This window comes from Sus scrofa, chromosome 3, assembly GCF_054392235.1.
Source record: "Sus scrofa isolate SSC_HxYL_T2T_F1_AM1 chromosome 3, Sscrofa_HxYL_maternal_Yorkshire_Landrace_v2.0, whole genome shotgun sequence".
In the NCBI taxonomy this organism is placed as follows: domain Eukaryota; kingdom Metazoa; phylum Chordata; class Mammalia; order Artiodactyla; family Suidae; genus Sus; species Sus scrofa.
The window spans coordinates 129,292,418-129,306,878 of NC_139385.1; the positions used below are offsets into that span (position 1 = coordinate 129,292,418).

Here is a 14,461-nt window from a genome sequence, read left to right on the forward strand (position 1 = left end):
CGGCCTACGCCAGAGCCACAGCAACGCAGGATCCGAGCCGCATCTGCAACCTACACCACAGCTCACAGCAACGCCGGATCGTCAACCCACTGAGCAAGGGCAGGGACCGAACCCGCAAGCTCATGGTTCCTAGTCAGATTCACTAACCACTGCGCCACGATGGGAACTCCCATAACTGCCATTTTCAAAGGGGTTTACTATGTGCCAGGCACACACAAAATCTTTTGACATACTCTTTTGAAGACCTTGTGAGATGAGCATTAATCACCCCACACTACAGATGAGGGTTCATGAAGTTAAGGTAATTTTTCCAAGGCTACATAGATAAGGAAGGCCTGACAGATGGTAGGAACATAAAAATAAATGAGATAGAGGCCATGTGGCTGGACCCCAGATCTTCTGTTAAACAACATCCAAGTGGTTACCTCCAATGCTATGGGCTCAGTTCTACCATTTGTAATTTACCACCATGAAAACTGTAAAAGGGCTATAGTGAATTGGAGAAAATCTTTGTATACAACTCTGTGTCCTTAGGGGATGAGACACAGGAATCTTTGGCCTATGATTTCAAATCTTACCTTATCTTTGAAGGCCTGTCTTCAGAATAGCATCTCTGAGCTACAACAAAGCTCAGTAGCAAGAAGTCCAGGAAGGAGATCCTGGACCAGAAGGGCAGAAATACCCCTCTGGGTATGACACATGAGTTTCTATACCCTTGGTGGCTCAGTAGGGCTTCCCTGGAAGTCTTCCCACCAGGCTGCTCTATGGCAGGCTAGGAAAAAGACTGCCTACCCTCTGCTGACTGATTTGTAACAGTGCCATTGAGGGAGAAATACACTGATACTTTTCCCAATTGTACCAGACACACTCCCCAGCTAGGCTGTCCTTGCCTCTAAGAGCTTGAGGATCCAACTCCTGTAAGTTTAGAGGGCTTAGAAGAGAGAGTGCTTTGAATGACCAAGCCAGATACACAGCCCTGACCCTCTCCCATGGCCTCCCTTCCTGTCCTGATGGATTACTCAGACTGAGGCCCCACATCCATCATGTTCAGAGTCCCTCTGTTCCTTTGGTAGACAACCTCCAAGGTACCTGGAACAAGAAAACTACCATGAAACCACTCCATCTGCCCTCTGATGCTAACTGTGCTGATACCACGTTTTTGGTCAATACTGGGGAAATGGGGTTGGTTGTTGATGATGGTGAGATGACAAGTCTTCCTGGGAAGGATCTGGAGGGGCCTCAATAGACCAGAATAACAAAAAGGTGAGCCAGGTCTCAGGCCAGATTGGTCCTGTATCCAGAGAATGGTTCCCTCTTTCAAGCTCATTCCTTGTGCTCCATACCATCTAGTAGGAAAGACATGTGTAAGAGGAAGGAAGAGAGCTATGGGCCCTGAATGGAAGGGTTCTCCTTGGCGAAGGGCTGCAACCACAGCTGCCCAAAACCCATGAGCTGTGCTGTGGAAGGTACTAGAGGCAGCCTAGGCCCCTGGATAATGCCTCTTTCTGTGTATTTTCTCTGATAAAATGTGATTTAGGCTAGAGAGAGCTCAAGAAGGTTCTTTCACCACAAAGTTATCATAATAGGTTATTTTACTTTGGAAAATAAGAGAGACAAAAACACTTGACCCAAACTTTCTGCAACAGTGAATAGTTCTTTCTGTTGGCGCTGTGGCCAATATGCTTCTTAATAAGTTTGAAAAAGAAAGGCATTTTGTCAGTCTTGTTCATGCCTTCTGCATCTGCAGCTCCAGGAAGCCTTGGCTAGTGAGGTGTCCCTCCCTGGGGCTCAGGCAGCTCCCAGGCTCTCCACAGCACAGCTCATGCCACACCATATTGTTACTGCCCCTTGCTTCCTCCCTCTCAAGGAAAGAACACTTTCAGATTTGTACATAATGGCTGATGAGAGTTCATTAGGTTTGCTGAATAATAAACAGATCAAGTTCCATTTTCCTTTATGCTCCCACATGTCTATCTACTCCCTACATGCCTCAGAGATTTCCTCGCCTCTGAATTTTGGGACCCAGAAGATATGAATCCTGGTACTGGGCTCATATTTAGTCCTCCCTGATAGAGGATTTAGCAACTTAAATACAGGGGCCATACTGGACAAGTCCCTGAACCCCAAACCCTAGCACCTCCAACAGAGCAGAACTCAAGGCATGTGCTCGGTTAGCCCTGCTTCAGTGACACACAGCTAGTGGGGCATCGTGGTTTCCAGCTCACCTGAGAATACTGAGCACCAAGGACAGGATCACGGATACTGCCTCCTGCTCTAAATCAAAGCAACCCAGTTGCCTATCCTTTCCATCTCTTCACAGACGACTTCAGGGAAAGCCACAGTGATCATCATGCAGGCCAGGCAGGAGGGAGTGGCGAGTGTTCCTGGTAGAGTCAATCCCTGCTCTCCAAGGAAGGAAGCACCAGTGCCTGGGAAGCCAGTGAGCTCAGCACAGACTATGAGGCACAGTTGCCCCCCACTCTACCCCAGCCCCACCTCCACATCACACAGTACCTAACACCTGGAGCTGCTGAGCTCCCTGACATCTCCCTAGAAGGCACTAAGGCCTACAGGAAGCTGACGGGAAGAAGGGAGTAAGAAGCTTCTCTTAATATGAGCTAACTAATATTCAAAGGCTCTCAATGTCAGGAATCCAGACAAGTATGGACTCATACACAATGCTTCCTTTTTTTGGAATCAATTCATCAGCAGGTGTTCTCTGTCAACAGAGCCACCCTAGCTTTCACAAGTGCCCTTTCTGGATGGCAAGGTTAAGACTCACAAAGAAGCAGCTAAGACATCTTACTAGAACAAGCAGGCTGCATGGGTAACACAGGCCTCCAGAGCAGCAGAAATTCACAAGAAGGAGAGTAGGCTCCTGCAACTGTAAGTTCCTAAAAGTGACGTAGTCTTAGCTGACTCTCAAACAAGACAGACATCCATTTAAGAAGAGAGAAGGCTCAAAAAATTTTAAGCTGAAACACCACATAAGCATGGATTTTGAAGTAAGATATGCAAACTGTTAATGTTCAGCAATGGCAGAATTCAATTGGCTATTCAACCCCACTGTACAAAATGATGCTGTCTTCTTAGACTTCATACTAGTTTAAAATAAAATAAAACCATTTCCCGCTTGATTACAGTTAGAATCAGAGAAGAATTTTCAGTCTGACCCCCAGTAGTGTTTAAAATAGTGGAAAAGAGCAGATAAGGCATTGAATATAATAAATGTTTCCGATTTCAATCCAGTTACTGCTGAATGCAGCAGCAGATTGGAAAGGTAGGTCGCCTCTGGCATTCTCAGCCATAAGAAATTTAACGATGGATGAAAATAGATAAAATCAAGATGCTCTGATAGAATGGAGAGACTTCAATATCTCAGAAAATTAGGATCTTTGTAACCAATTTTACAATGGCTGGATTATACCTGAATAGGACTTTAAGTCTATTGTAAATGAAAGGAAATCTAATTTAACTGGGCCACATCACTTTTACTGAAATACGATAAATGCTAATTTCCTTGCCGGGCAACAGTGACTTGGCTTGTGATAGCTGTTTGTGAGGTGCTCAAGTCTGACCAATTTCAAATTGGCCTTTTCCCGTCCTAAGGTTGAGCCTGGAATCCACGTCTTCAGGATAGGGTAGGCAATTAAGGGAAGCAATCAAAGTTTGTTCCAGGACCTCATCACTATGTGCCCAAGGTCATCTGACCACTTTTTAGAACCACTTCTCTTTACCAACCATAGCCTAACCATAGCTGCCAAAAAAGTATCCCAAATGCCTGATTCTAACAAACTTCTCTCTTTATTATCCCTGTTTATGTTTGAAGCAAAGTAAAAAATATCCACCCAAATATCCAAAGGCATTGTTTCCATATACACAAAAGCCAAGCAACAGAAAAGGAGAGGCCAACATGGCAGACAGTGAAGAGTGAGCATGGCTGGTACACAGGCTATCAGGTGAAAAGCAACAATATATGTGCATATTATTGAAATATCCCCAAGCAGTCCAATTCCGGAAACATTCTTTCCTTTAATATTCAAATAAAATCATTGTAGTCCCTATTTTGTTTTCCTACCATATGATTCCCTGGGAGTGAAAACACGTTTGCTTCTAGTCCCCAAGGCAACTGCAAACCATGACTGACACGGGATTGTAGTACTTAACCAACTTTCCTGAATACGTGAATATGTCATAATAAAGTACACTACTAAAAAGAAAACTCCAAACTTCAGTACTCCTAAAATCTACTAGCTGTACCACATCCCCTACTCTTCCCTCCTTGGCCTGCTGCTGAGGTCCACCCACGCTCATACCAGTTCCTTCCAGTGACATGTCTCTTCCTGTTTCCTGGGCCTCTAGTGCCTGTCCCCTAAACCATCTAATAACGACAATCATGTGCACATCTATAGCTAATATTTCCTGAACACTTCCACATGACACCGTTTTAGGCCCTTTACCTGCATTAACTCACCCAATTCCCCTAACAGCCTTATGAAATGGATTATATTATATTCATATTTTACCAATGGGGAAGATAAAGCACAAATAGATTAAGTGAATTACTCAAAGTTTAGAGAACCAGTATGTGGTGCAGGTTATGATTCAACCCCAGGAAACTGCCTCCAGAGAAAATGGTCTAAACTCTCATAGACTGCAGAGCCAGAGAACAATCTCTATCCCCAAGAAAGATGTGGTTCATTTTAAATATACAAGACAGTTTAGTGAGGACCCTGGGATGGTTAACTTTATGTGCCATCTTACCTAGGTTCTTGCCAGTTTTCTGGTCAACACTAGTCTAGACGACTCTGTAAAGATATTTTTTAAGTTACAGACTGTAAGAAAATCATGTAAGCAGTAAATGACAAATAAGTAACTAACAAGCAAATAATTAAAATGGTAAAATCAGTAAATAAGTACATCAGTCGACTCTGAGTAAATAAATCATCAAATAATGTGGCCTCCATAATGTGCGCAGGCCTCTTCTAAGTATGGAAAGCCTTAAGAATAAAGACTGAGGCTCCCTGGAACAGAAGGAATTCTACCCAAGACTCAACATAGACTGTACTGTACACTTGAAATTCACTGAGCGGGGAGATTTTTAAGTATTCTCACCAAGTAAAAGGAAACAAAAACAGTATCCATGGAGGCAAAGATCTGTTGATGGGGGTATTTCACAGTGTATACACATGTCAAATTATCACACTGTACATTTGAACATATAGTTTATTTGTCAATTATACCTCAGTAAAGCTGGAAAAACTAAATACAGATGTCAGAGAGATAAAGAACTTTTTAAAAAGAGGACTACAACATAGAAACCCTGCCTCAGTTTCCAGCCTGCTGCCTGTGAAAATCAGGACTCAACACTTGCAACATCAACTTTTACCTGAATTTCCAGCCCACTAATCTGTCCTACAAATTTCGACCTTGCCAGCCCTTACAATCAAATGAGCCAATTCCTAGAAGGCTAGAAGTAGATCTACAGCTCTAGTAGGCTTAGGTTTTTCAAGCCTTTTAAATCTTGCTTCATGAATGGGATTAGTGTTCTTATAAGAGACCCCGCAAAGCTCTTTAGCCCCTTCCCCCATGGGAGAATACAATGAGCAGTCCACAACCAAAAAAGGCCTCTCACAAAACTCTGCTGGTACCCTGTGCTTGGATTTCTAGCCTCCAGAACTGTGAGAAAGTTCTGTTGTTCTTAAGTCACCCAGTCTGTGGTACCATCATAAAGCCCAAAGACCGTCACCAAGATCTCCTTGTGCCACATCCTGCCCAATGCCATCAGCCACACCGTTCAGTTCAGAGTCTGAGGCTGAATTAACATTTGTTGAGTGGAGTCCGGTGGCTCCCATAATGGGTTAAATATGTTACCCACATCTGAGAAAATCTTCCCTCTCCACTCTTAAATTCTGTTTTGCTTTTCTAGCTTACTTCCCAATCCCCCTCTCAACCATCAAGGACAGTCATACATCTCTTCCCCATGCACCTAATACAGACTCACCCACTCATTCCATCCCATTGGCCTTTGTATTGTTCTTCAAAGGGCTAAGAAAGCTCCTTTCTGCCTGAAGACCTTTGCAGTCATTTGTTCCCTCCACCCAGACTGATTTTCTAAGATTGTTTCATGCCCCACTTCTTCCCTTGTTGAAACTTCTGCCCAGGTGTTCAACTTCTCAGATAGGCCTTCCCTATCTGAAAGAACATCTCCCCCTATTCTCTTACTCTGCTTTTGTTTGACCAGGGAAAACTTAAATAGTGTGTTTGTACACAAATATATATGTTAATTGCTCTAGAATGAAAGCTTCATAAGACCAGCAGTTCACTGCCTCTTTTGCGCATTCATTTTCCCTCAAAATCTAAAAAAAAAAAAGTGCTTGACATATAGAGAGTATTCAGTCAAATAAATAAGTGTCATATAATTCAATGAAAAGGTTCAGCTTTTATCCTCTCCAAATAAGTGAACAATATTCCTGTTATTTGCTACAAAATAAACCATCAACTTAAATAATTGTTTTGTAGTGGTGACTTATGCAAAGTTCCCATATTTAAGGTACTAGATTTTGGAAAGGTAGGTTGAAATTATCATTGGAAATATAAATAATATGAACACAACTCTTTAAATCCAGTACCTTTACAGTTACATGGGACTTTCCAATGTGTCCATATTTTTTAAAGGTCCCTATGTGACCCCCCATGTGTCCACTTACTTCTATCCCACATGAAGAACTATTGTTCTAGCTACTTACTTAGCACCTCGTGTGGGTTCAGCGCTCGAAGATGAAGAAACAGTGTAAGATATAGATTTTGCCCTTGAATCACCTACTATCTCAGTGGGGAGTCAAAACATGTACTGGAAAACATCAGAGTATTAAGCACTAAATTTTCCAGGACATTACACACATGGAAGAGCATTAAGATAAACACTGTAGTAAACAATCAGAAACAAAGAAGAGCTTGGACATGTGTGAAGGATTAATTGTGACTGTTAGGCCTGATGTTTATACACGACAATATGTAAAATGGGATTCTGCCCTGTCCCTTTGGGAAAAAAGGTATAAACTGACAGTTTCCTTCACTTACCACTCAGTTTTGTTTTATTTTAGTTTTTTTTTTCAGTTAATTATCTGCAAGTGAAAAATGAACTAAATTGATGGGACAAGCAAAATGTCTAAGAGCTTCCAATTATTCATTTACTTAAAATTAAATGGTTTTGATACAACTACCTGAATTGAAGCACATGGTAGATCTGTTACTCAATCCTTTCCGTGTGTGTGTGTGTGTGTGTGTGTGTGTGTAGGAGCCTATGTGTTTATTTTCTTAAAATACATTATAATGAAGCACCAGACTCCCCTTCCCCAGGCTTCCTAGGGAAACTCTATTCCAAACAGAAGCTCTGAATAGTGTAGTGATTCTTTTCCAGGTGTTTTAGGTGATTTCTATTTTAAAAACATGCAGCATCCCTGGCAGTAGAGACTTCTCAAAAACTTAGCCCTGTATTTGTACCCACCCCACTTCCTTGGCAAATGTCTGATCCTTGAATTTGCATTTTTGTATTGGACCCACTTCTGGTTTCATGTTTTTCTTCTTTTTTCCTATCCTTTAAAAATATATTACCCACTTGAGGTCTATACTGGAACAAGGCAAGGGCAAAGAAACATTAATTTCATCTCCCAAGTGGTTCTCAGTGTCTGGGCTCCTAAGCAGTTAGCAGCAGCATCACCTAAGGACTTGTTAAAACTGCAAAAACTCAAGCTTCATCTTAGACAAGCTGAATTAGCAACTTTGGGGACAGGGCTCAATAATCTGTATCTTAATTAGCTTTCCACTGATTCTAATGCATTCTAAATATGAGAACCACTGTCCTACAAGATGATAAACTTACCAGTGCTGCTGGAATCATGAGGGAGGCTTTGAAAATCAAGAATGCCCATGGCTAAAGAGTGGGTTGACTTTGGATTAGAAAGGTTTGGTCTTCTCAGCACTTCTGAAAATTTCACCCTATCATGTGACTTCCAATGATTACGTTGCAAACAACTCCCCAGATATTCCTCAAGCTATGTTGAAAGGTCAGATTTTAACTGAGGCCACAGGTGTAAACTGGGTTTATTTTCATTGACAACACCTTAGACAATATTTCTAAAACTGCAGCAAAGCACCCAGGTTTTTCATTATTAGTAGATAGAAAACCTGACAATCCAGATCAGCAGTTTTCAATCTTACCAGACCTAACACCCCTTTTACTACCCTGAAATGAAATTCAAATACACAATTTTAAAATAATAAAGTGTCCTACTAGTAATATAAAAAAGTAATTTATAGTAACATGTGTTTGAATAAATGAATGCTTGGACATGCCTACCCCACAACACATAAAATAACCACATGGTTGCCCCTTGAATGAAACCTATACAAGTATAAATCTACGCAAGTTAATTGCAGTAGTGATTAAGTTATTATAAACAGCACTGTTGTCAGTGATGGGATTTTCCAAAATGGTGAACCAACACTTAGTACAATTCCAAACAAAAAAGAAGATAATTTTTTTTCTTAACGTACACGGTAGTTACATTCCTGGAAAATTCAGTAAAGTGCAAAATGGTGCAAAAGTAAACTTTGTGCTTATACACAGAAGGGAGTTTGCTTCCAGGCTTAAATGACTATGTTTTCCACCTACAAGAATACCTGGCGTGTCACTCAAAACTCATGTGAGACACAAGGTATTCATCATGAAGGACTGTACCACATGCTGCAGAATGTCTACCACAGCTGCTTTATGTCTGGTAAGTGTGATTTCCCCCCATCATTGTGACAGTCAAAAGTCCCCCCCACCGCATCAATTTCTAAGACACCCTTAGGAGGCATTAATGTTACCACTAATCTAAAGAAAAAAAAAAATGTCTGTTTGCATTCATCCACCACTTCTTCAACCAATTAGATCGTTACTATGTTTCCGGCACAACACTTGCTAAGTAATGGGACCACAGAGCTTATACTCCATTAGGACACTACAGAATGTGTACAATTGTCACAAGGCCACAAAAAAGTGCACAATTAATGTTATACTTAGAAGAGATATAAAAAGCTACAACAGCTCATGAAATGAATGCATCACTTCTGTGGGGAATCAATGAAAACATCACAAAAATGTATTTTGGCAGGACACTGAAGAATTAGCACATACAGGCAAAGGGAGCAGTGTAGGGCATTCTAGGAAGAGGTGATGGTTTTAAAAGTATGTGAAGCATGTGTGGGAAAGATTACATCAGCATCTTAGATTTCTCAGGCAAGGACCCTGCTGTTTCTGAATTCTGGCTGAAGACCCCTGAAAATCCTATGGCCTTCTCTTTTCTTACTATTGACAAAGAGGAATCATAAACCTACCTTTCACATTCTAATGATGAATCTTTCTCTCAGGTTCTATAAGCCCCACTTCATGTTCCTCAGCCCAGAAAAGGCTTGACAACAATCATGTTTCCAGGCACCTTCTAGTGATACATACATCTCAAGTACACAAGGATGCTAACCTTGCATCCCAGAGGCTGCCCAGCCCCCAAGGAAGGGGCCATCTGGGGCATTTTTTCATTTTCCCTCTCACTCCAGTTTGTTTAAATCTTATATATCTTATGTGATGCCCTTTCCTTTAAGCATCCTATGTCTCAAAGGGACTGCAACTCTCCTTCCTCTAAGCCTCCATAGCCCCCTGCTTGCTCTTTACATTCTGTAGTGCGCATTTGGTTATCTGCATGAATGGCTTACCCCTTGCTTCCCCACAGGATATAGGGAGACCCAAAAAGAACAAAGTCCAGGTGAAATCACATCTCTTGAGTTGACACATTTGTACTCTCACCTGTGTGCATTTTAACAAGCAATGTCAGGGCTCTATCTTAAACTACAGCAAACTAGCATGAAAGGCTCTGCTTATCATAGGAAGCCAGATGAACTTTGTACCATCCCATAAAGGAAGACAGGAAAGTTTCTGAACCCAAGGGAATCACAAGTGAGGTTGGTAGCATGGGTTTGAGAACCAACTCTGTCAATCTACCCAGGAGCAAAACTAGCCCATCCCTGTAGGAAACCAATGCTCAGATAAATTACCCACTTTCCTATAGGTCCAAAGAATCTGCCCACCACTTTCCAGCAAATTAAGGCAACTTTAAATTTTTCTCTTTTTTTTTCTCTAAGAATAGGAAAGACAAAGAATGAGGTGGTATCAGAAGTGAGAATGTTAAGGGCTCATCTGTACATAAAGATCCAACAGGGCCCCTAAGCAATGAGTGTATACAGGGAAATGCCACCTGACTCTGGTCCACTCTGAAAGGATGACATGCTTCTAAACCAGGGTGGCAAAAGATAGGCAGAGGACTGAACCCAGGAGCCACTGTGGTGAATCTTTTTATTAGGAATCTTTAGCATACCCTCAAATTCATTTAAGGACTCCATAGGTGTTACTGCTGGTGAACTGACTGGTCTCCTCCAGCTGAAAGCTCTTCCTACTAAATCAAACTGACCACATTATATGATGTCAAGCTCTTCAGGATTAAGCATAATGTCCTAGTCATCTTTGTGATTTTACGTGTCTGGCCTTACAGAAACGCTCACCAAAACAACTGTGAGAACTGTCAAAGCAAATTTCTCAATGCAACAAAAAGCTGCCCTAAAGAAAGATCCTATAAATCCTCCTCGCAGATGTATGTGGAAGAGGACTGTCACCTTAAAATAATTTTTATGGATTATTTGTATGGTTTTATGATTTAATTTTTTCATGAGAATAGTCCCCTTTAAAGCAATGGAAGTTCTTTATTTTAATAAATCCACATACAGAAAAGGAAATACCAACCCCCTAAAATCTCACCCCTTGGAGATAATGAACATTAGCACTTTTACACTGCTTCTATCAATTGCTATGTACCTTTCTATCTTTTAATACCTACACATACATACTTTAAACATGGAGTCATCTCTACATACAATGAAACTTTCTTAATGTAACACTGTATGATGAGCATATTCTCATGTACTTAAATATATTCCCATGTATTTAAACAAATAATTACCTTACCTTGGGATGGTTTTACAGAATTTTATTGTATGGATATAACGCACTTCATTTAACCAATCCCTGTGGATAGACGTTTAGGTAATTTTCACTTTTAGTTAGTATAAGCATCGCTGCAAAGGAAAATCTTTTGCATAAGTCTCTGCACACTTGTGTAGATATTCCTTTAGGCTTCATTTCTAGAAGCAGAATTCCTGGGTAAAAGTTATGCACATTCTAAACATCATTACATATTGCCAAATTGCCCTCTAAAAACTTTACAATTTATATTTCCACAAGAGAAATTGGGAAGCCTACTTGCTTATACTCTTACCAACAGTAGATATTTTAAGCCTTTAAATATTAATATTTTAAGTAAAGAGCTTTATGAAATTGTTGTTTTAAATTATTTGAGGGAGTTCCTGTCATGGCTCAGTGGTTAACAAACCCGACTAGGATCCATGAGGATGCAGGTTCGATCCCTGGCCTCACTCAGTGTGTCAAGGATCCAGCGTTGCAGTAAGCTGTAGTATAGGTCAAAGATGCAGCCTGGATCTGGCACTGCTGTGACTAGTGTTGGGCTGAAGCTATAGCTCCAATTCGACCCCTAGCCTGGGAACTTCTTATGCCATGGGTGTGGCCCTAAAGATCAAAAAAAAAAAAATTACTTATTTGATTATGGAGGTTTTTATTTTTTTCATTTATTTATTTGCATTTTATGCTGTGACAAATTACCTTTATATGTATTTTGCCCTTGTGTCCTCAAGCTATCCATCTTCTTTTGATTTGAAGGAATTCTTTATACACTTAAAAAAATGTTTTTCTTTTTATGGCTGCACGTGTGGCATATGGAAGTTCCCATGCTAGAGGTAGGATCAGAGCTGCATCAGGGGCCTACACCACAGCCACGGCAACAATGGATCCAAGCCACATCTGTGACCTGTGCCACAGCTTGCAGCAGTGTTGGGTCCTTAACCCAGTGAATGAGGCCAGGAACCGAACCCGCATCCTCATGGTGCCTATGTTGGGTGCTTAACCCACTGAGCCACAATGGGAACTCCACATTTTTAAATTTTTATTTTTTTACTGAAGTATAGTTGATTTACAAATCATGTCAGTTTGAGGAGTAGAGCATAGTGATTCACATATGTGCATATACATGTATATGTGTGTTTATACGTATGTGTGTATACGTATACACATACATAGTCTTCAGATACTCTTCCTTTATAGGTTATTACAAAATATTGAGAATAGTTTCCTCTATACAGCAGATCCTTGCTGGTTATCTATTTTATATATAGTAGTGTGTATATGTTAATCCCAACCTCCTAATTTATTCTCTCCCCCCCATTCCCCTTTCCCCACTGATAACCATAAATTTATTTTCTATGTCTGTGAATCTCTTTTGTTGTTGCCATCTTTTTTGCCTTTTGTAGGTCTGCTCCCACGGCATTTGGAGGTTCCCAAGCTAGGGTCCAATTGGAGCTGCAGCCACTGGCTTACGACAGAGCCACAACAATGCGGGATCCCAGCCATGTCTGCAACCTACACCACAGCTCAAGGCAACGCTGGATCCTTAACCCACTGAGCAAGGGCAGGGATTGAACCTACAACCTCATGGTTCCTAATCGGATTCGTTAACCACTGAGCCAAGACAGGAATTCCTGTACATCTCTGTTTTGGAAAAAAGTTCATATGTTTTTAAGTATTTTAAGATGCCACAAATAAGGTATATTATTTTATATCATTTATACATTTAAAATATTAACTCATTGTATGCAATAACTGTACAGTGTTCCCACTTATACCTTGCATGTAGTGGCTACACAGCAAATATTGGTTAAATAAAAGAATGAATGGATGTTATAATGTATCACACAGAAATTCTAAACTTTATAAAGTCAAATTTGCATTCTTTTCCTTTGTAGTTTCTGGCTATGGTCCCTTATCCACTTACTAGAAGGAAATTTTCTCTTAATAATATATTAGATTTAAAAATATATATTTAATCTTTAATCCATCTGGGCTTCCTTATGTAAAAAAAAGTGAGATAGATATCCAATTTAAATTTCTTGCTAATTCAAGCCAACTGCTCCAAGATCACTGACTGAATAATCAAGATTTTCTCCACTGATTAGAAGTTCTGATTCCATCATACATAAAATCTAACATAAACTAGACTCTGCTTATGAATTTTCTCTTTACCTATTTCTTTGCCATTACCACATTATTCATATTACATTTACTTCATAGCATATGTTGATATCTGATATCTAGCACCAATATTTTCCCCCAAATTTCTTGACCATTGTTGTTTATTTTTTTCTTCCAGATGAAAGCATGGATCAATTTGTCAGTATTTTAAAAACAACAATTTGCGTTGAATCAGTATTTAACTTAGACTGTTTCGGCCAAAATAACATCTTTACAGTAGTCTTCTACCATAGAGAATACATAAATCAAAACTCAAATCCCAGGATTACTTTATACAGTGCTAAATGTATTCTTCATTTTAAAACTAATTACAATAGAGTCTAATTACCATATCACTAAATTATTATGTTCATTTGACACCAAAGATTGAATATTAATTGTAAGACAAATTAATTCTGCATTGACATTTGTTTCAAGTTATTGGATGACAGCTTTGTTAAAATATGACATCTGGTTGAAGACAAGTCTTCTAATAATTAAAATATTTGTGATCCCCATAATGGATAGACTTCCTGCCCACCAGAGTGGTGTAATAATGGGATCTACACTTTCAAGTAGGGATGCTCATAACAGTGAGGATAACTGATACTATATAAATATAAAGAGTGCTTGCAGATTTACAGGAGGCAAAAGTTAGAGTAAGATCTGATTAGCCTTCTCAGACTTCCTAGAAAAATGAGCCTTAAAGGAAATGCTGCCTATATCTAGGGGACTTTTGGGGCTTTTGGCATTTCTTAATGGTCCAAAGTGAGACCCACCCTGAAATCCTTTTGTTCCTCTCCTAAGAAGCATCTAGATATGAGGGAAAATAGGATAAAGTCTCTAAAATACAAACTGAATGTGGGTGATCTCTAGTCTCAGAAAACCTACCACAAAAAAAAATCTGCACTCCATGTATTTAAAACCCTACTGGAGAGACAAGTCTTTGGCACCATAATCAAGAGACGTGCAACATTTCTCACTTTAAGATTCTCCTAAGTATCCAATAATCTCACTGCCTATTTTTCTTATTTGCAACAAACAGGGGAAAATACATGACCAAGTGACAAGTTTTATGGCACAGCCTTCAACTCTAAATAGCCTTAGGAAAGGATAAGCAGGGACACAGGCAGATAAAGTTCTAGCAGCAAAAATAAATAAGGCAAATATGTGAGAAGTGGCTTCTGGCTGAGAAGTAATGGAAGACAAAAATTAACAGACAGGATA

At 40.0% G+C, this 14,461-nt stretch overlaps 1 long non-coding RNA gene across 12 annotated transcripts in view; it reads right to left on the minus strand.

The window, feature by feature from the left end:
- Positions 1 to 14,461, minus strand: part of LOC102159977 (uncharacterized) — a 777,987-nt gene that overhangs the window by 646,374 nt on the left and 117,152 nt on the right. For 7 of the 12 annotated variants that reach the window (XR_014842497.1, XR_014842507.1, XR_014842503.1 and 4 more), the window contains exon 4: positions 4,765 to 4,808. The exons of the other annotated variants lie outside the window; for them this stretch is intronic. This is a non-coding gene — a long non-coding RNA (uncharacterized LOC102159977). The remainder of the gene's footprint in view (positions 1 to 4,764; positions 4,809 to 14,461) is intronic. 12 annotated transcript variants of the gene reach the window in all.